Source organism: Uloborus diversus, chromosome 10 (assembly GCF_026930045.1).
Source record: "Uloborus diversus isolate 005 chromosome 10, Udiv.v.3.1, whole genome shotgun sequence".
NCBI lineage: Eukaryota > Metazoa > Arthropoda > Arachnida > Araneae > Uloboridae > Uloborus > Uloborus diversus.
Genome location: NC_072740.1, coordinates 31,225,735 through 31,249,158, shown reverse-complemented (window position 1 = coordinate 31,249,158; position 23,424 = coordinate 31,225,735).

Here is a 23,424-nt window from a genome sequence, read left to right as displayed (position 1 = left end):
GTTATTTTCTTCGCTCTGGACATTGATTCCTATACCTATTGAGGACTCGTTGTTTAAACTAGCATCCATATCATGCATGATTTCATAACTAGTTTCATGGGTTAGATGTGACACTGTCTGATCCTTTAGAGAAACTGTACTTTCTTTTTCAAAGACTGATTGTTCGTTATTTGAAGAAAATGTGTCACGAATAGTTTCGTTCGCGTTTATTGTATTCATATCATATAAGGTTCCATTACTAGTTTTGTCAGTTAAATGTGACATTGTCTGATCACTAGGAAGAACTGTAGTTTTTTCAGAAAACAATGATTGTTCAGAATTTGGAAAAGTCATCTCGTGATTAGTTTCGTAGTCACTCATTTCGGCATAAACTAAGGTCTTGTTTTCTGAACTTGTCGTAGAAATATTAGTCTTATTGCGCATCATTTCGTAACTAGTTTTGTCAGTTAAATGTGACGTCATCTTATCTGCACTGACTGTAGTTTCTTCTGCAAAGAAGTGTTGCTCCTCATTTGGAAAAGATGTCTCTTGAAGAGTTTCATTACTGCTTAACGTTGTAAGAGTTTCGAAAGCTAGTGTAACATTATTCTCTTCGCTTTGGACACTGATTTCTGTACCTAATGAGGATTCGTTGTTTAAAGTGACAGACGTATCATTTATGATTTTATAACTAGTTTTGCTGGTTAGATGTGGTATTGTCTCATCCTCTAGAGAAACTGTAGTTTCTACTTCAAAAACTAGTTGCTCATCATTTGGAGAAAACGTGTCACGAATAGTTTCGTAATTATTTGATTTGATGGAAGTTTGAAAATCACGTGTAGCGTTCTTTTCTATTTCAACACTTTTTTCCGTATCTAATGAGGACTCGTTTTCTGAACTAACCGTAGTTATATTTTTCATAAACTGTAAGGTTACATTACTAGTTTTGTCAGTTAAATGTGATTTTGTCTGATCACTGGGAAGAACTGTAGTTTCTTCCGAAAACAATGACTGTTCAGAATTTGGAAAAGTCATCTCATGATTAGTTTCGTAGTCACTCATTTTGGTATAAACTAAGGTCTCGTTTTCTGAACTTGTCGTAGAAATGTTAGCCTCATTGCGCAACATTTCATAACTAGTTTTGCCAGTTAAATGTGACGTCATCTTATCTGCACTGACTGTAGTTTCTTCTGCAAAGAAGAGTTGCTCCTCATTTGGAAAAGATGTCTCTTGTAAAGTTTCATGATTGCTTAACGTTGTAGGATTTTCAAAATCTAGTGTAACATTATTCTCTTCGATTTGGACATTGGTTTCTATACCTAATGAGGACTCGTTGTTTAAGGTGACAGACGTATCATTTATGATTTCAAAACTAGTTTTGCTGGTTAGATGTGGTATTGTCTGATCTCCTAGAGAAACTGTAGTTGCTACTTCAAAAACTAGTTGCTCATCATTCGGAGAAAACGTGTCATGAATAAATTTGTAATTATTTGATTTTGTGGAAGTTTGAAAATCATGTGTAGCGTTCTCTTCTATTTTGATACTTTTTTCCGTATCTAATGAGGTCTCGTTTTCTGAACTAACCGTAGTTATTGTATTCATATCATATAAGGTTACATTACTAGTTTTGTCACTTAAATGTGACGTTGTTTGATCACTGGGAAGAACTGTAGTTTCTTCCGAAAACAATGTTTGTTCCGAATTTGGAAAAGTCATCTCATGATTAGTTTCGTAGTCACTCATTTTGGTATAAACTAAGGTCTCGTTTTCTGAACTTGTCGTAGAAATATTAGTCTTATTGCGCATCATTTCGTAACTAGTTTTGTCAGTTAAATGTGACGTCATCTTATCTGCACTGACTGTAGTTTCTTCTGCAAAGAAGAGTTGCTCCTCATTTGGAAAAGATGTCTCTTGTAAAGTTTCATGATTGCTTAACGTTGTAGGATTTTCAAAATCTAGTGTAACATTATTCTCTTCGATTTGGACATTGGTTTCTATACCTAATGAGGACTCGTTGTTTAAGGTGACAGACGTATCATTTATGATTTCAAAACTAGTTTTGCTGGTTAGATGTGGTATTGTCTGATCTCCTAGAGAAACTGTAGTTGCTACTTCAAAAACTAGTTGCTCATCATTCGGAGAAAACGTGTCATGAATAAATTTGTAATTATTTGATTTTGTGGAAGTTTGAAAATCATGTGTAGCGTTCTCTTCTATTTTGATACTTTTTTCCGTATCTAATGAGGTCTCGTTTTCTGAACTAACCGTAGTTATTGTATTCATATCATATAAGGTTACATTACTAGTTTTGTCACTTAAATGTGACGTTGTTTGATCACTGGGAAGAACTGTAGTTTCTTCCGAAAACAATGTTTGTTCCGAATTTGGAAAAGTCATCTCATGATTAGTTTCGTAGTCACTCATTTTGGTATAAACTAAGGTCTCGTTTTCTGAACTTGTCGTAGAAATATTAGTCTTATTGCGCATCATTTCGTAACTAGTTTTGTCAGTTAAATGTGACGTCATCTTATCTGCACTGACTGTAGTTTCTTCTGCAAAGAAGAGTTGCTCCTCATTTGGAAAAGATGTCTCTTGTAAAGTTTCATGATTGCTTAACGTTGTAGGATTTTCAAAATCTAGTGTAACATTATTCTCTTCGATTTGGACATTGGTTTCTATACCTAATGAGGACTCGTTGTTTAAGGTGACAGACGTATCATTTATGATTTCAGAACTAGTTTTGCTGGTTAGATGTGGTATTGTCTGATCTCCTAGAGAAACTGTAGTTGCTACTTCAAAAACTAGTTGCTCATCATTCGGAGAAAACGTGTCATGAATAAATTTGTAATTATTTGATTTTGTGGAAGTTTGAAAATCATGTGTAGCGTTCTCTTCTATTTTGATACTTTTTTCCGTATCTAATGAGGTCTCGTTTTCTGAACTAACCGTAGTTATTGTATTCATATCATATAAGGTTACATTACTAGTTTTGTCACTTAAATGTGACGTTGTTTGATCACTGGGAAGAACTGTAGTTTCTTCCGAAAACAATGTTTGTTCCGAATTTGGAAAAGTCATCTCATGATTAGTTTCGTAGTCACTCATTTCGGTATAAACTAAGGTCTTGTTTTCTGAACTTGTCGTAGAAATATTAGTCTTATTGCGCATCATTTCGTAACTAGTTTTGTCAGTTAAATGTGACGTCATCTTATTTGCACTGACTGTAGTTTCTTCTGCGACGAAGTGTTGCTCCTCATTTGGAAAAGATGTCTCTTGAAGAGTTTCATGATTGCTTAACGTTGTAGGAGTTTCGAAAGCTAGTGTAACATTATTCTCTTTGCTTTGGACACTGATTTCTATACCTAATGAGGATTCGTTGTTTAAAGTGACAGACGTATCATTTATGATTTCATAACTAGTTTTGCTGGTTAGATGTGGTATTGTCTGATCTCCTAGAGAAACTGTAGTTGCTACTTCAAAAACTAGTTGCTCATCATTTGGAGAAAACGTGTCACGAATAGTTTCGTAATTATTTGATTTGATGGAAGTTTGAAAATCACGTGTAGCGTTCTTTTCTATTTCAACACTTTTTTCCGTATCTAATGAGGACTCGTTTTCTGAACTAACCGTATTTATATTTTTCATATACTGTAAGGTTACATTACTAGTTTTGTCAGTTAAATGTGATTTTGTCTGATCACTGGGAAGAACTGTAGTTTCTTCCGAAAACAATGACTGTTCAGAATTTGGAAAATTCATCTCATGATTAGTTTCGTAGTCCCTCAATTCGGCATGAACTGAGGTCTCGTTTTCTGAACTTGTCGTAGAAATGTTAGCCTCATTGCGCAACATTTCATAACTAGTTTTGCCAGTTAAATGTGACGTCATCTTATCTGCACTGACTGTAGTTTCTTCTGCAAAGAAGAGTTGCTCCTCATTTGGAAAAGATGTCTCTTGTAAAGTTTCATGATTGCTTAACGTTGTAGGATTTTCAAAATCTAGTGTAACATTATTCTCTTCGATTTGGACATTGGTTTCTATACCTAATGAGGACTCGTTGTTTAAAGTGACAGACGTATCATTTATGATTTCATAACTAGTTTTGCTGGTTAGATGTGGTACTGTCTGATCCCCAAGAGAAACTGTAGTCTCTTCTTCAAAGACTGGTTGGTCATTATTTCGAGAAAACGTGTCATGAAAAGTTTCGTAATTACTTAATTCTGTAGAAGTTTTAAAATCATAGGTAGCTTTCTCCTCTATTCCGATACTTGTTTCCGTAACTAATGAGGAGTCGTCTTCGAGACTAACAGTAGTTATTGTATTTATATCATGTAAGGTTCCATTACTAGTTTCGTGAGTTAGATACCACACTGTCTTATCACCTGCAGAAACTGTTGTTGTTTCAGTAAAGAACTGTTGCTTATCATTCGAAAAATCCGTCTCATGAAAAGCTTCATAATCACTCGGTTTTGTAGAATTTTCAAAATCATAGGTACCGTTCACCTCGGTTTGCATAGTCATTTCAGAGTTTAATAAAGGTTTTTTTCTGAGAGAAGTTTCTTGTTCGTCCCAAAACTTTTCATAAACTGTAGTTTCGTCGTTTTTCTCTTCAGCCTGAAAATAATCGGGAAAAAGTTCTTTTTCAAGCATCGTTGACAACGTGGCTATGCTTGGAATATCTAAAGAGCTAACGTTGCTACTTGTTGCTTCTGGAATAAGCATTTCTTTATGACTACTTTCGTTATTTTTAGTTTTCTCTGCTTCTTCACTGAACGCTAAATCTCTCATCTGCTTCGTTGTTAAAAGCGGCAACTTCACTGCATGTAAAAGACTGCTGTCGTTTTTTGAGTTTATTGCAATATTGAATTCACTATCACCTGCTTGCATTTCCGCATGTAAAAAGTTTTCATGGTCCGCTAAATATACATTGGATTTTTGGATTAAAGAACTGGAAATATTTTTTTTCTCCGCTGCAGTATCTGCTTCTTCATTTAAATATGATACTGGTGTCGGACCCTTAAATGCTTCAAAGCCATCATTTTCATTCCACGTCGTTTCATTATAAAACGAGTCGATGGCAGTCTGTGTTACTAACGAAATTTCTTTCCTGTCAAATGCAGGACTAAAATTCCTATCAATAGTTGATTCAGTTATTTTCGTCGAAGTAATAAACTCTTCACCTTCATTTAAATTTAAAACTTCAATTTCACTATCATCGGGGCTTTTTGAAATACTTCTTTCCGTAGTAACTTCAAAATCGATACTTTCATTTTCAAAGCTTTTGGATACCCTAGAAGAAGCAAGATCTTCAAAATTTTTGAAATTCATTGTGGTTTCCATGTCAAGCCTATCGTTTGTGATTGAAGATGGAGAAAATGAAGCTACTTCAGAGTTACTAAATGCTTTGGTAAGGTTATCCATATTATTAGTTGTTGAAAGAGCAGACTTTTTCAACGCATAATCAGTTGCAGTCAAGGGCGTTGACGTTTTCACGGAAAGTTGATCCTTATTTGAGAAGTGTATAGCTTCCTTTTCTGTGCTCAAAGATTCTACAGAAGTAATATCTTCCTTAGTCGGCAGTTGAAAATCATTCTCCGTCAAAGATATATTTTGTGATGCTTCGCTGTATTTGTTTTCTGTAACTGTTTCCATCATAACTATTTCAGAAGAATTTTTGTAATTTACCTGTTCAATATTTTGAATGTCACTAATGTCTAAGGCTTCAGATGAGTTCCGTGTCAGACTACTGATGATTTCAAGAAACGGAGTTGTCTCTCTAAATGTCCCTAAATCACTATTTGATTCCATTTTTTCTATTGATTTTGGGTCAGAATTGTGAAATTCTGCATTTCTTTTTCTTGAATCGTGTTCATATTCATCCAAAACTGTGGAACCGACATATTTATGGTCTTCATATTCAATATTTTCTTCATTTATACCACCAGTAGCTAAATCTTCAGAAGTTTCTTGAGAATCATCGGTAGTACTAAATGTCATTGCGGATTCTATTTCAATTTCGGTAACAACAGGTGTATCTACAGTAGTATCAGAATGAAGAGTGACAAAGGAAAGCTTTTCTTTGTTGACAAGACTTTCATAACTTATTCTATCTGAAGCTGTGTAATCAAGTACATCGAAATATGTTGTCGTAGGAATTTTCTCAAACATATCACTTTCCTCGCGCATTATTTCCTTTTTTTCTGAAAATGATACGGTTTGGTTCAACTCTGCTAATATATCACGGGTTGTAACATTCTCATCTGTGGTACGTTCAAGAAATCCTTTGGAAGGACTTGAAATGTTTTTAACTGTAGGTTGAGGTAACTTTTCCTCAATCAGCGACATTGTATCTTGATTAGTGTTTAGATTATCTGTAAGATCAAATGTTTCTCCATCTGTAAGAAAACTTGGCATTGTGCTTATCTCAAAATATGTTGTAACATCTGTTTCAGTAACTTCTGCCTCATGATTTATGCCGGCATTGAAAAGTGCTTCATCAGTAACAATCGCTTCTGTAGCTTCGTTTAATGTCTCGTATTGATTTGGCTCAGTGCTTGTTATTTCGCTATTATCACTTTCATCAATCTCTGCTGATGTTGAATGTATATCTGGCGGTTTCTTTCTTGTTGATGTGATGTTTGGTTTTATATTCCCCATTGTATATTTATTCAAAATAGACACCGAATCTAAATTTTTGCTTTGATTTCTTGCAATAGTTCCGCTCTTTTCATATACAAATTCTTGATCATGTAGAACAGTTCTGTTTATATTTGGAAGAAATGTACTATTTTCTAAGTTCTTGCTGCCATTCATTTCATAATCATGTAAATTTGTATAAAAACTAGAGCCATTGTTGTCTTCATTTATAATCATTTCTGGTGTCGTATGTACAAGTTGCAGCAAGTTATCTCCAGTTTCAGTTTTGAAACTCTGTGTGTCTGTGAAAGTTAAACTATCTGAACTTGCTATCTGTGTATTGTTAAAGCTATTAAAGAATTCTTTAGGCTGAACTGGGTTTTCTGAAGAAATAACCGTTAGATCTAAGGCACTTTTTGTAGTCGTTTCCGTTTCGTAAGTAGTTTTAACACTAGTCTCCAGCTCAAAATTATCTTTCGTGTTAAAGTCTTTGAAATCCGATTTATCATCAGACAAAACTGTTGAATAAGACTTTTCTAGAATAAGAGTCTCTGAGTTTAAATAGTCATCATTTTGCGTTGTGTCATCAGAGATTTTAGCACCATAAGGTAGTTCAGCAGTCGCATGTAAAACTTCATCGGAAATGAACGTATCATTCTCAGTATTGGTATCTGGAAGTTCTACAATATTTCTGACAGTCACTATGTGGTACTTTAGAGGAGCATCAGTTGTTGCATCTGCATTCATTTGCATTTTCTCAAAATCTTCTAAGGAGCTTGAATGCAAATCATAGTCTTCTGTGCTGCTCAAATTATTACTGTTGTGAGAATTAATTTCCATTAGAGACTTTTCTTCTGCAGTTGGTTCTTGTACTCTAAAACCCTTGGAACCATCGATAGAAGCGGTTACATGGTGAGTATTTCCATCGTTACCTGGTAGAAATAAATCAGACAAATTTTCTAATTTTTCATCAAACCTCGCTGCATAATTTACTGATATTTCGGAGGAACTTTCAGTCGAGGAAAAACTTTCAGTGCTTATGCTCATTTCGGGAATAGTTTTCATTCCAGTTTCCTGTTCTGTGATAAGAAACTGAACTCGTTCAACATGCTCCTTTTCTTGAGCAGTTTCTGATGGATAATCGTTTTCAAGTTCCAAGTCATCGGAAGGCGTCGAAGTAAAACTTTCACTGTTCGGATCTGTTGAGGTATAGATAACAGTTTCGTTAAAATCTTCTTCAAAGAAACTAATAGTACCTTCTCTCACACTCCGTATGGCAGAACTGTTTTGAAAACTGGCATCAATACGAGGCATTTCTTCTGTAATTGGTTCTTGTACATCAACATTTTTGTACTCATCAACAGATGAAGTTACACCGCGAGTAGTTTGATCATTACCCGGCAGAAATAAATTGTCTGACCAAGTTTCCAGTTTTACCATCTCTGTATAGTTTGGTAATGTTTCGGAGTAGTTTTCAGCAGAAGTTTCAGTGTTTCCTATATTTTTGTAATTGCTTTTTACTTCTGTTTCTGATTCTGTGGTAAGATGCGGATCACTATCTAAATTTTTATTTTCCTGAACGATTCTTAAGTAATGAGGGTTTTCAAGCTCCAAGTTATCTGGTGTTGTCAAAGTAAAGCTTTCACTGTCTGAACCTGATGAGGTGTAAGAGGCAAGTCTGTCATTGCCTTCTTCGGAGTAAGTAGTAAAATTTTCGTTTTCATTCTGTATAGCAGAATCAAAAGTGCTCACTATTTTAAGAAGAGATTTGTTATAGTTGTTTAGCACTTCTGACGTTGATAATATTCCATTAGGAAGAGTTATATTAAATTTTTCCCAGTTTATCTCCGTATTTGGGTAATTTTTGCCGTTTTCTTCGTTAGTTTCTGTTCCAGCGTATGCGTCTGTAATGTTTTCTTCAAAAAATTCATTATTTTTTATTCCTGGTAAAACTGTTGAGTTTTCTGATGCAAAATCATTTTTAATGTCAGAAAACGGTACTATCTGAATATTTAATGGTGTTTTACTTGTCACATTACTATTGATAATTTTTGTTCTGGAAGAAGTTTCATTATATGTTACAGGAATCACAACTTTACTCCTTTCCGAAAAATTATCGACTTTAGTCCCATTGGATTCATTCTGTGTGAATCGATGTCCACTAAACGTTTCAATACTAGTCCTAAAATTACTTACATTTGCTTCACTAGTGCCGGAACGTATTTCAAAGTTGTAATTATTTGAATCATCTGAAATTATTTTTGACGAATTTCGAATTGAGATGTCTCCAGAAATAGTTATTTCCGACATATCAGATGCATCTGACTTTGCTTCAGGAAGCAATGCAGGAGCAGTGATAATACCTGATGCATTATGTGATTCATGAGACTTTTCAGCTCCATATATGTTTGCCGATTCGTTCACGTATTCCATACTAGAAACATATCCAGTATCAGACCTAATGTTTGACTTTGTCCCAGTATAATTTGAGTTTTCCACGTTAGATTCTGCAATCATAGAAGTCTGCGACAAAATGCGATTTTTGGATGAGTAATATTCATCATTATCAAGTAATGTAGGTTCCAAAGGATGCGTTTCAATTGGAGTGTTGTCAAAAGCAGTTGAACTAAGATCACCCGAATTTCTCAGCTGCTGTTCTTTTGAAAAGATTATTTGTGAATTATTCTCTAATAAATACGGATTGTGAAATGTTGACGATGAAAAGTTGTGATGATGATTCGCTGAATTAGAAAGTTCATGTTCTTCTGGGAATTCATGAAAAGAGTTTTCTGAAATTAAAAAAAAAAAAAAAAGATTTTTAATATTTCACAAATTTGAAACTTTTATTGTGTGCAATACTTTTGAAATGCTTGCAGAATTATGCCAAGTTTCTTAATGATAGCAATCGCAACAACTATTCCGCCTTGCAGATTTCGCACCCACGAGGTACGTGTAAAGATGAAATAAATGCTCAAATGCAGAACCACAAAAAATAAGTTTTGTCGCTGTTACTCTCGATCTGAAGTTAACATAACGAAATATCTAAATAAATATGCAACTCGTGCCAATTTAAGCTGCATTTCTATCTATAGTAAATAACAAAAATTTAATAAAGCATGAATAAAATTGATTAAGGAATATAGATATTTAAAGTTCAGTTGGTGCAGTTGGTGTTAGAAATTTTTTTTTATGATTTCAATTCTTCCAAAAGATTTTTTTAGCTTTTAGCGCCACCTATCTAGTGATATTTCAACTACGTAGTAACAGATGTAGTCTATTCCAGTCAAGAAAAAGTTACCCCTGAAAATCCAAGAATATGATAATACAAGCAATTTTCAAAAGTTGATACTCATAGTCTAATATTTTGCTGTTAGTGAAAAATTATTTTTGTTATTAATAAATGATAAAGTTTTTGTTTTTAACATATTAAATATTAATTGAGGTCTACTAATACTCAGTGCCGCATTTATTTGTTTAATATCAAGCTTATTTGTATTTAAATGTTTTGTACTGTTAGTCACGTGCATGCGGGTCAAAGTGAATGCGGCAAAGTGAAATAGTTCATTTCATTTACTGATTCAATCTTTTATCAAACCACTTACGTATTCAGTTATTATTTCATTTTCACTCCTTCATTCAAAAAGTCCCTTATTTATTCATTAATTCTTTTATTTTCATATTCATTCATTGTTTTTTAACTAAATTATTTTTTCTCATTTACTATCTTATTTAGTTATTTATTCGTTTATTGTTTCATTTCTCTTTCATTTATTCATTCATTCTTTATTTACACATTTATTTGATCAAAGATATCACTAATAATCGAATAAAAAATATTTCATTTGAAAAATATTTTATTTTTTTCACTTTGCGACACGAAAAAAATTGAAAAATTTCCATCTTTTCTGAAGGTACAAATTTGCTGCCAATAATAAAAAAATATGTTTCAATGCAAGTTTTACGATAAAATATATTGTTCTATTTTTCTCTCTTTATATAATATAATTTTCAGAACAAATTTTCAATTCGTTCACTTTGAAAAATATAAATTATCTTAACTATTTCACTTTGATACGATTCTACGATAAAATATATTATTCTCTCTTTATATACCATAATTTTCAGAACAAATTTTCAACTCGTTCATTTTGAAAAATGTAAATTATCTTAACGATTTCACTTTGCTCCACATACCCTTAGAAGTAAAAATAATCACATGAGGTAGTATCCAAAGGTCTGAGGACAATGGTCGCCACTGACAACCAAAGCATGTAATTAAAATCAATCGTTTGAAATTCATTGTACTGCTCTCCCCTTCGTGCTTGGGTGGTTTCTCTAATATCAGGTAATTGAATTGCTCGTTGTAACTGAAATAGAACTTTTGATTCGGCGCGGCATCGAAGTAACGGTAAATGCATAACGTTGGGAACAAAATAAACCAATATAACAGCAAAATTGTACTTTAAACTATTATTATTAAAGTATACTATTACTGTAAGTATTAGGGATTAATATGTTAGAATTTCAATTAAGAACATTATTAGAAAAAAATCATTTTCCATGTGCATCATGACGATAAGATCATTTTTGAAAAATCATTAAACGTATTCTTTGCAAACCAATACTATTTACAGGAAATCAACTTGTTAAGCATTAGAACAGGTTCAAAAGAGCCAATTTTCAGACTAAAAAAAAGTAGGCTTTTTGAGTAATCTCACTTTAAAAATCGTATTTCTTGAAAATTTTCGAAATTTGAAATTTGATTTTGAAGGCTGTGTGCGTCTAAGGATTATGATAAAATATACTATAAACTACTATAAAACGGCATCAGATTGACATCTTTGTTTAGGAAAAAGTTTCTTTCACAGGGTAGAAATCATAGAGTTGGTAAAAAAAAACGCAGTTTTTTCACCATAATTTTATTTTCTTCATCAATAAATTCAACTAAATTTTCAAAATTGATGTCTAAATGATACACAGGTCCTTATTTATTCGTAGAAAAAAGTAATTTAAATAAGTTAAATACTTTTGAAACTGTATCCCTTTCAAAACGAGTGCTTTGCTGATTTGATTTTTTTTTTTTTTAATTTCCAAAATGGCCGATTTTGTGCAGAATTTTAAAATTCTTTTCGGATATTTTAAAAATCCTTTGGTATTATTTGGTACTGTATTTATTTTTCTTTTTTCAATCTGTAATGGTCATGTGACACTTTTCATATCTGCCTGCCTGATTTGAAATGGAACGGTTCTGTACTATTTAATGTTAACGATAAATCTAGTATATTATATTGAACTGGAAATTTGCATTTACCGTCGAATATACCCGAAATGCCAAACGAAACGTGAATCTCATTTTGAAGGCCGTGTTCTAGTTTTCTCAGGTGTTGAAAATGTGTCAATATTTCAGTGGTGAACACGACAGCAAGCATAGAAACACAGGGAATGATTCATAATCGTGCATCAAAAACTAAAAATAGTACATTCCATAAATTTTCTTTTAAATCTCTAAACATTTACTTCACTCTTCTCAAATTAATGACGTCATAACGGATTCAACTTCCACTACAAAATTTTCATACGTCTGTCTCAAAGTGTCTTAATGAACTAGCACAACATTTGGGTACATATTTGCATCCAAATAATTAAAAATATCTCAGGTACGTACACACTTATCGCCTTTTCTCTGTCGCGGCTCATACTGTGTCACGCCCGCATCACGTACAAATCATTATTTTCCAAGTAAGGGAATGTGGGGAAAAGTGAAATAGTCAGGATTACTTACTTTTTACAAAATGAACAAATTGGATACTTGTTCTGAAAATTACGAAACATAACAAAAGAACAATATATTTTACAATAAAACTTGCATTGAAACTTTATTTTTTATTTTTATTAGTAAATTTGCACCTCCAAAAATAGATGGAAATTTTTCACTTTTTATAATGAATTATTTTCTGTTCGATGATCAAAGATATTTTTGATCAAATGAATGAGTAAATAAAAGAATGAATGAATAAAGGAAAAGAAATTGAAAAAATAAACACAAGTGAATAAATAAGAAAACAAGTTAAATTAATGAATAAATAAGGGAAATCAATGAAGTAATGTAAAGAAAAAAAATAATGAACAAGTAAGTGATTTGATAAAGAATTGAGTAATTAAATTCAATGAGCTACTTCACTTTGCCACGCATACACTGACTAACTGTACAAATAGTTCATCAGCTTAATATTTAAAAAAATAAAATAAATACTGCACCAAATATTAGTAAATCTCAATTAATATTTAAAATGTTAAGAACAAAACTTTATCATTTCACATTAACAAAAATAATTTTTCACTTACAGAAAAATATTACACTATGAGTATCAACTTTTGAAAATTGCTGATATTATCATATTCTTGGATTTTCAGAGGTAAATTATCCCTGACTGGAATAGACTACTACATGTGCTACTACATAGTTAAAATATTACCAGTTAGGTGGCGCTAAAAGTTAAAAAAATCTCGATAAGAGCAGAGTAAATATTTCACCATTTCACTTCGTTCCGCTACTTCACTTTGTCCCGTATTCTCCTACAAAATTCGTTTTAGAAAGTTGATACTTGATTAGAGATGTAAAATTTCCGGAAATTTTGAAGTGGTGGAAAAAAAACCGTTTTTTTACCGTTCTTTTTCCGGAAAAATTGACTTTTTTAGGAATAAAAATAAGGTTTTTTAATAGCTCTGTGTTTCTTGGAACATATAAAGGGTTAAGCCCTAAAAATATATATGCAATCCACGCATCTTCTTTTTCTGCTTGACAGAAATACACGTAAAAATAAGTTTAATTAGAAAAAAAAATCTTTCTGTTTTATAACTGAGAGCTTTCTTGGTTAAACACCGGAAATAAGTCAAGTCGGCGTTCAGCCAATAATATTGGGTAACGTGTGTCAAATCATAACAATTACATTTTCTATTTTAGATTGCCTTTGCAACTTGAAATAATAATTGCAATTTTTGACTTTCAAACATGATTGATATTGTTTTAAAGAAAAATAAGTATGATTTCTCTTCCTTACAATGTAACTTTACTGTCTGAAAATGAAGCTATTGAGTTTTGATTTTTTCCAATCCAGTTTAAGTCCAAATCAAAACTAAATTGATTTTACTTTTTCTTTCCAACAGAAACCCCAAGTCAAAACTGCGTAATGGTTTCTAAAGCAGAATCAAAACTTAAACTGGAGTTTCAGTTTATTCATACGGCGGTCCTAAGCACAGTAGGAAAAGTAGTCATACCTACACTTTTGAACAAAACTGAGTTATTATAACCAAATTGTTCTCTGTTTCGTATTTTACTTTATAAAGAAAATGTTTTAGTCTTTTGATTAAGAATATTTTTTTTTTTTTTAAATTCTGAAAAAAAAAAATACATCTGAATCAAATATATGGAAGAGCCAAAACACATTTATAACACAATATCTTAGCTTGAGCTCAACTGCAGATTCCACTTTTGTGCTTAGCGCGGCAGTATACAGGTTGCGACAAAAAAAAAAAAAAAAAAACTCGGACAAATATTGCATCATGCATAGAAGTAAAGTAATTTCATTTTGATGAGTTTCTTATTTATTTTGTCTCTCACTTTATTAGAACATAATTTACAATATATCTTCTAGTTCATGTATTGTTTTTCGGTTTTCCTACAATTTTAAGCAAAAGACCTGCTATTTAATAGTTTTTTAACTAAGTAGAACGACAGTTCGTTTGCTTGTTGTGCCTCGGCACGCAATATTTGATGTGGTATGCCGCTTCAAGTGGCTTGGAAATGAAAGTCGATGTCCGGAAAGTGTACAAAAACGAACAGTGAACATTTCAGTTGATCGTCAGGTCATTCAAAAGTGAGTTCAATGAAATCCTTGAGTTTCCACTAGGGATGCACTGCATCGGCCATAATCGGCCAGATTTTGCCGACTAAACGCCGGAAAAAATATTTTTCAAAATAATGTTTTGTAAGTATACCGTCAACAAGAAACTATGAATACATTTATGAACCACAAATAAACGTAATTTACTGAAAACATTATTTTAGAACTGCAGCATGAAAGTGAAACAGACTAAAAACAAATAGTTTAGAATGTGCGTAAAACTGAATGAAATATTAAGGAATAATTCTCACAGCTGGAATTCACATGACACTACAAAGACTAATTAAATTACTGGACTTTTAAATTGGAATGCGAAATATATTAATCCCCCCCCCCCTTATTCACCCACACTTTTCATATTACCTGCCTTACAGCTGCTTTTTTCTGATATTAATGTTATTTCTATTTATCTTTTAAAAGACAGAAATGTTACAGAAATACACAAATGTGTTTATGATCCCACTGGAACCTTCCCTTAACTCTCTCTAACGATAAAGAAAAAACCCCCAAATGCTTTTGTTTTATTTTTTAAACAAAATCAGGATCATTTCCTAAAGATTGCGACGGTACACTAACCCCAGCTTTTGCTGGCACAACTTGATTATTTTTTCAGTTATTTTGTTCCTCAAAACTATTCATATGATTACATCATACAACAAACAATTTAACTTCAATTTTTGATTCAAAAAAAAAAAAAAAAAAAAAGAAATACATATATATATATATATATATATATATATATATATATATATATATATATATATATATATATATATATATATAGCGTACTTTGCTATTATTATTTTTTTTCAAACTGATGGTTGAAGTAGTATTTTTTTTTTTAATTTTATTTTGAACAAATATGCCCATTACAATGTTGCATCATGTTTCATGAGTCGATACTTTTCCTCTTTAAAATAGTGCTTTAGATAACCTTATATTTTTTTATAATAAATAATAACTTGAATTAAACAGCTACTAATAATTTTAAAATAATTTTAAATTAAAAACTGCTGCTAAATTTGCATGCTGACCGCAGGCTGCCCCTAATGTTTTTTTAATTTTCATGTTATTATGTGATTTTATTAACATTAATATGAAAATTGGTTGAAAGAAATTGTATGAAATTTTTGAAATTATTTTTGGAAAATTAGGAAAGGAGAGAAAAATCGTCTCTCAGAAATAAACTGTTAACTACTTCTCAAGTCAAAAAAAAAAAAAAAAAAATATATGGAGGAATTGGTAGCATTAACAATAATTATTATGATCATTAATCGGCCAGAGCCGATTATCAACAGCCGATTAATCGGTAAGGAGTCTGTTTGTTTATCGGTGTGCATCCCTAGTTTCCACGAGAGAAGTCGTTCGTAAGATGGGAATTTGTGACCGATAAGTGCGACTTAGGGCATAAACAGCTCAAACAGAAGTTTTACGAGTTCCAAAATCTGAAATCAGGCATTGTCTATGATGGAATCAGCACAAGCGATAAAAAATCTCTGGTTTTTTGTGGATGAGGGCCATAAAATGAATCAAAAAGTGTACCAGAAGGACATTTTAGGAGCTGTTGTACCTATGTGGACCTAAGAGCTTTTCAGCACAGCAATGTAGACTGGACATTTCAACTTGACTCCACACCAGTTCATACGGCCGAAAAGACAAGAGTGGTGCAAGGCGCATTGTTTTTGACAAGTTATCATCTTTAGAGTTGACGCTCTACTCGCTAAACCTCGTGCCCACTTATTACACCGTATGGCCTGTTTTAGAGTCAAAGGTCTACCCTAAACTACGCACTAAGTTTGGGAATAGGATTGATTAAAAGACCCTTGAATGAAAATTTCAGCACCTCTGTATTGCTTCAAAAGGTTCGAAACCAATTGATTTATTGATTGCTAAAGATCTTCTCATATTATTATTATTATTTTTTTGTGTTTTGTTCATTAATTTAATTTTTAATAAAGTTACATGGAAAATTGCTTGCCAGGGTTTTTTTGCCGTACCCTGTACATTTAGTTCACACAGTCAGCAGAAACATAGTTCTGCGATTAAAGCTAAGCTTGTTTGTTTTATGAAGAAGGAAAATAAATTCTTCACTAAGGATATTGGTTTATTTATTTATTTTTATTTATTTATTTATTATTTTTTTTTTTTTGCTGAAAGTATTGAACGTTCTTTGATCTATATGCAAATTATATTATCATACAACAACTTGCATTATCAAAGTTAGACTATTTTAACATGCAAGGAGGGGGTGAGGGGAATTGCATTAGAATTTAATTATGACTAATTTCTAATCACTTTTTGCTGAACATTTCAACTAAAACTTCCTGAAAAATTGAAAAAAAAAAAAAAAATCATTTTTTTCAATTTTTCCGAAGTGGAAATAAACTTCTTCGCAAAAAAAAAAACGTTTTTTTTTCCGACTGTTTTCATCTCTATACTTGATACATAAAGTTCTTGAAACATAGTTGAAAGTTGATTCGTAATGGTACTTTTTATATTATTTATTCAATTCTTCGTCATTTTTGGACAATTCTCCCTTCTCAGCTTTTAGTTTTCGTACGGAATTTCAGCTCTATTTTTTACCATGACATGAATCACTTTTATATGAAATCAATCAGAAAATCTGCCTTTTAAAATCACTTTAAACGCAGCTGTCAGAAGTAGATTGAACACCTGTCTATCCTCAAAGTTGGAGCGTTTTTGCGAGAATTTGCTAATGTCTGTAACATTACCATTTTCTGAATTTCAGACGTTCGAAATCAATAATTTCGTCGTTTTCACATACCAAGTGAAAATTCTCCATTCACTGAATTCGGAGTCAATTTTTCACCTTGTTTTTTAAAGGAACGAAAATATTACCATAGATATTAGACTAATCGGCTTTAAGGTACCCATTTGGAGTATCACCAGATCTTGAGTTATTAAGGTTTCTTTTTTAAAATCATCCGCATAAAATATGCAAATCAAGGTCCTTTTTGCTGTAGAGCGTAGACGAGAGCAGGAGATCGAATTCCCCCCCCCCCCCTCTTTTCAGCATTATATGATTCAGAAATAGTAGGAGAATGTAGGGCATAGTTGAATAGTTAAGGTAATTCATTCTTCAAAATGAACAAATCGAAAATTTATTTCGAAAATTACAGTATACATTGGTTTTCAGAATTATAAGAGCAGCAGAAATATTGCACCGACAAAAAAAAAAAAAAAATACTGAATTAATTCAGTGAAATTTATGCACAAAATGCCATTTTATGCTAATAATTATTGTGAAATGCAGAACATTTGGAAATACGAAGCACACAAATGTTTTGCCGTGATTAATAAAAATATGTCATTGTTAAAACTGAATAAAATTATAAGAACAACTAGCGTTTTGCCCTAAAAAAACCCGAGTAATTTCAATAACATCCCCCTTTTTTTCCCCCACTTTTATCAGTCTTGATGTCATGGAAGTTAAAGAACGTACTTAGAAACTTTTATCCAGCTTTTTCGATGGATAAAATTAGTTCTCACTTCTTTCGATATTAAATACCATTTTTTTTTCACACTTTGATTGCCAGAATGCCTCACTAAGTTTCCATTAAACTTTGATCGAGCCTTTTATCCGGCCTGTACAGTAATTTCAGAAATAAGCACCAAGCAATGATTTGAGGTTTGAGAAACATGCCATTTGACATTATTCTGCTGGAACAAATAGTTTATACTCGAAATTAGCGGTGATTTTGGTAAAAAAAAATTATTGTTCAGACATCAACATTACTCTCAGAATTTATTCTGCCCTGCACAAAAAATATAAATACAAATACAAATACAAATGTGACGACCAGCAACAGGCTCTGGGCCCAGCTAGGCTGGTCCTAGTCAATTAATTAGTCCCCAATGAAGATCAATGGCCCTCTTAAAGCTATCCACTCCCTTGCTCATTACCGCCTCTTCCGGTAAGCTATTCCAAGTGCCCACGACCCTGCTAAAGTAGTAGTTTTTCCTGATTTCCAAGTTAGCCTGAGATTTAAATAGCTTAAAACAATGACCCCTTGTCCTGCTTTCCCCGCAAAAATTTAATCCATTTACATCTTTCATTTTTATAAATTTAAATAACTGAATCATGTCCCCTCTGACTCTCCTTTGCTCCAGGCTATACATGTTAAGCCTATTAAGTCTGGTATCATAATCTAAATCTGAGAGTCCCCTTACTAATTTAGTCACCCTTCTTTGAACCCTTTCCAATACAAAAATATCTTTCTTCAGATAAGGCGACCAAAACTGAACAGCATACTCCAAATGAGGTCTTACTAAACTCCTATATAAAGGCAGAAGAACTTTCTTAGATTTGTTTGAAATAGATCTATTGATGAACCCAAGCATTTTGTTGGCTTTGTTACTAGCAATACTGCACTGTTGACTAAACTTGAAGTCCTGATTTATAAAGACACCCAGATCCATAACATTTTCTGCCTGATTTATGACTGAACCCTGTAAACGATATCTCATACGCTTATTTCCATGACCTAAGTGTAGCACTTGACATTTCCCTACATTAACTGCCATACCCCATTTATCTGCCCACTTAGTAATATGATCTAAATCCTCTTGCAGCTGTTTTACTTGTTCTTCATTTTCGACAATCCCCATAACTTTTACATCGTCAGCAAAACAATTCATGCTTCCAGAAATATTTTCATTGATGTCATTCATAAATATAATAAACAAAAGAGGCTCTAAAACTGATCCCTGAGGAACCCCACTTAAAACATCACTCCAATTAGAATGATTTCCTCTCACAACTACTCTTTGCTTCCTACCAGTAAGCCAATTTCTAACCCAAAGTAAAGTATTTCCTCCTATTCCAATGTCAGCTAACTTGCTGAGAAGAGCAACATGCGGTACCTTGTCAAAAGCTTTTTGAAAATCAATATAAACAACATCCACACATTTTTTGTTATCTAAAGCTGAGGTAACCTTGTCGTAGAAATGCAATAAATTAGTAGTACAGGATTTACCTTTCCTGAAACCATACTGCAAACTAGTCAACAGACTATTAGTCTCTAAGAACATCATAATCTTAATTTTGATCAAAGTTTCGAAAATCTTACAAATCACCGAAGTCAAACTTACAGGTCTATAATTCCCAGCAATACCTTTAGACCCCTTCTTGAAGAGTGGCGTTATGTTAGCCAGCTTCCAGTCCTCTGGCACCGTCCCCGAGTTATAAGAAGCATTGAAAATATTCAAAATAACATCCACTAATTCCTCTGCACATTCAACTAAAATTTTTGGATAGATATTATCTGGTCCCGGAGCTTTAGTTGCTTTAATCTTTTTCAAATGAAATAAAACCTCCTCCCTGGAAAATACAAAATCCTCAAGCTGTATAATAGCTTGTGTCTTGTTAGTGTCAACTATTGGTATAGTTTCTGTCCTTTGCAAAACTTCCTCAGACCATTAATGAGCAGCCACCAAATGTAGGCTTTAATTTTTTTTTTCCTCCACAGATCGTACCAGAAGTAGCAAAAACCATCTATCCATCCTAATTAAACTTTCTTTCATTGAAAAACATTACATTATCACACTTTTTACCCATAACAACGCATTTTTGGTACGCTCAACCCTTGTTCTCATTTGAACTTTTTTATGAGTCATCATGAAACTTTTTCTCTTTTTGTAAAACATGTTGAACAATTCGAGCACTGTATCGTAACTTGAATCCCCATCTCATATCTCCTGATGTTTGTTTTTTGGAGCATGCTCGTCTCTTATCATCATTAGTTTCACACGCACAGAAACAGACAATTTCCTACCTTTTCGACTTTGTCGACCTTATTTTCCGGAATTTTTGAGAAAGCTTTGATTGACCAATTTCTATCCATTCAAATTTGTTGCGATTTGATGTACAGTACCTCTTGAAAATTTTCAAGCAACCACTTTCCTTTTCTCAAATTCTTCAAGTTTTGTACCTAGCGATTGTAAAAATAGAATGTGACTTCCCCAATCGTTTACTAAGCCTTATATTTATATCGTTATGTAGCGCAGTTTGCAGAAAAAAAACATGCCAATTTTGCTTTTTAGAACACGCAAATCTAATTGTCCATATAGTTTTGTCCATATCACACTGATGTGTAAACTGAAATTTCCTTCTACGAATAAGAAATTCCCTTGTATTTCCAATAAAAGATATATAAAAAAAGCTTCATTTACTATCAGTTACTAGTCATAAAATTTGCATAACTTTCCTACCGAATGCAGCGAAGATGTGGTGGCTTTTCCTTACATCCCTTTGCTTTTCACTGCCTCACATGTTATTTTTCAAGTTAAATGAAGTATTTTTGAAGTTATGGCGTAATCCACAAAAAACACCTTCGAGAAATAATATATATCTAAAAATTATTATTATTATTGTTATTACTTCCTTTCACAAAAAAGGAAGTATTGTATTCGCGAAAAAATTTTCATTCAAAAATCGGCCTTTATTTCCATTTTTCTCACCCCCGAATGAATGTTGAGTTTTTTTTTTCGTCCCGACCACACGTGGATATATGCCTAGGAACGTACAGACACCAGAAATATCCATTTTGACGACCCTCGAGGTAATTACAACGAATTTTCTCGTGACGTCCGTGTGTACGTATGTATGTGTGTATGTATCTCGCATAACTCAAAAACGGTATGTCCTAGAAAGTTGAAATTTGGTACGTAGACTCCTAGTGGGGTCTAGTTGTGCACCTTCCCTTTTGGTTGCAATCGGATGTTCCTAAGGGGGTCTTTTGCCCCTTTTTGGGGGAAATCATTGTTAATATTGATGTAAACTCAAGTTGTATAATTTGTCGGACACTTGGCGATATATCGCCAGTCTTTTGGTCGCCAAGTTTTGTCGCCAACTTGGCGACAAATTTGGAGATTTTTTTTTTTTAATTTGGTTTCAGTTTGACCACTGTTGGTGATATTTAGAGAGTAAACAATTGACTCACATTAAAATTGCCAATAATGGGGAAATGACATTAAATTGGAGTAAAAGGAAGTCATGTGATGCACACATCAGCTCGTTTTTTATTTCAATGCAACAACACAACTGAGGTTTTTGGTTTTGTCAACAATGAGTTAAGATTGTATTCATAGAAATTTGGACCAGAATTCATCTGACGAAGATTAGCCATTCAAAAACTACACTTTCTGGCCTATTAAGGAGGATGGATGCCATGATCTTCAAGTTATTAACAGAACTCGCTAACCAAATGAGCTAATGGGCCTCCACCTCGAAAAGATATACACTAAAACAATGCGTAATAAAGCAGCAAAATAAACAGAAATTGATGCTTCTATTTTTTTTTTTTTTTTTTTGGAATATTTAAAAAATGTTATGCATGGTATGCTACTGTTTACCATGTTGAATGTCTTGTCTCCAGAATTGAAATATAACTCCTGCAATCAGTTCAGATTATATATTCATGGAAATTTTGATAGAATTCTGCTGAAGAAAATGTCATCCACTATTATATAAAAATCTGTTCGCGTCCGTCTGTCTGTCTGTCTGTCTGTCTGTCTGTCTGAAGATCGATCTCCTCGAGAACCGCTGCGAATCGAGAGTCGAACGAGATACCGATCAATTCGAAATTTTCCAAAGAAAACAATAGAACCAATCTCGTAATTGTACGACTTTAATTAGCGGAGATATTAATTAAAACGTTAATTAACATAACGTTATTCAGGAATTTTTATTTCCTTCCTGTTGCCATTTTGCGTATGAGCAAATAAAATTCTAATAATTGTTTTAAAAGAGATTTTTTTGGCTGCTGTCCAAATCTTAAAACAACGTTTCCATCCAGAATTTCATTTCAAATTAGTTTAAAATTGGTTGCTCTATTCGGATATAGCCTTTATTTTATCGTCTGTCCTTTTTTTTATTTTTTACATTCAACGTTCTTAACTCTTTTCCTCATATAAAAGCTGTTTCTTTAGCTATGTTTATTGATTGTAGTGTAAGTTTATCATTCACCGGCCTCATATTTTGATACATTTAGGATGTGTGACTAATTATGTTTATTTTGTTGAACTTTTTCCCGTTACATGGGTGAGTTTTCGAATTGCAATAACTTTCTTTTTCTTTCCTGTTTCTATTTTTGAAATACAGTTTGTATCGTTAAAAGAACATGTTAAATTAAGATTGTTTGGATTTCTTTAAGTGAAACAGAATTGAACAAAAAAATTGTTTTTAAGGATTTTAACTAAAGCTATCTTGGAATCTGATGACTTGGTATTTAATTAATGCTTATTGGTATTTATTTAGTCTTGGTGCTTTAGTTTCACATAATCAATCAAAATGTGTGTGTCATTTTATGTAAAAAGATGATCGTAATTGTACATAAATATTTCAGATATAGTCTATCAGATTTAATTCAGTTTAAAGTGACCAGAGATTATAGTTAATAATGCATATATTTTCATCTTTTGTGCTAATTGAAAATACTCATAACTTGTATCATTGATAACTATGATTAACGTTAAAGAGAATTTTGACAAAAATATGCTCTACTGGTGTTTTACAAACCTTGCATTACGCGTATTTATTTACTTCTTAGCGCTTTAGAAACTGATGTCAGAGTAATACAAAAACATCAATTGGACATCTCTTTCATTTTTTAAGTAGCCCGTGCAACGCCGGGCACGCAGGCTAGTTAAAATAATATTTTTCGTCCGTTGGGGATTTGATTTCTTAGCAAAAACTTTTGTTCATTACCTTTTAAAAATATTATCTATTTAGCTGTCACGTGCGGGACAAAATGGCGGCGTTTCCGTGGAATGGTGCTAATAAGCTCGATTCGCTGCAAGAACCATTTGACATGAACACACAAACTCTAATGAACTCCATGCAAGAGCCAATGCTGCTGCTTCCGAATCAGGGTGGGCATCACCA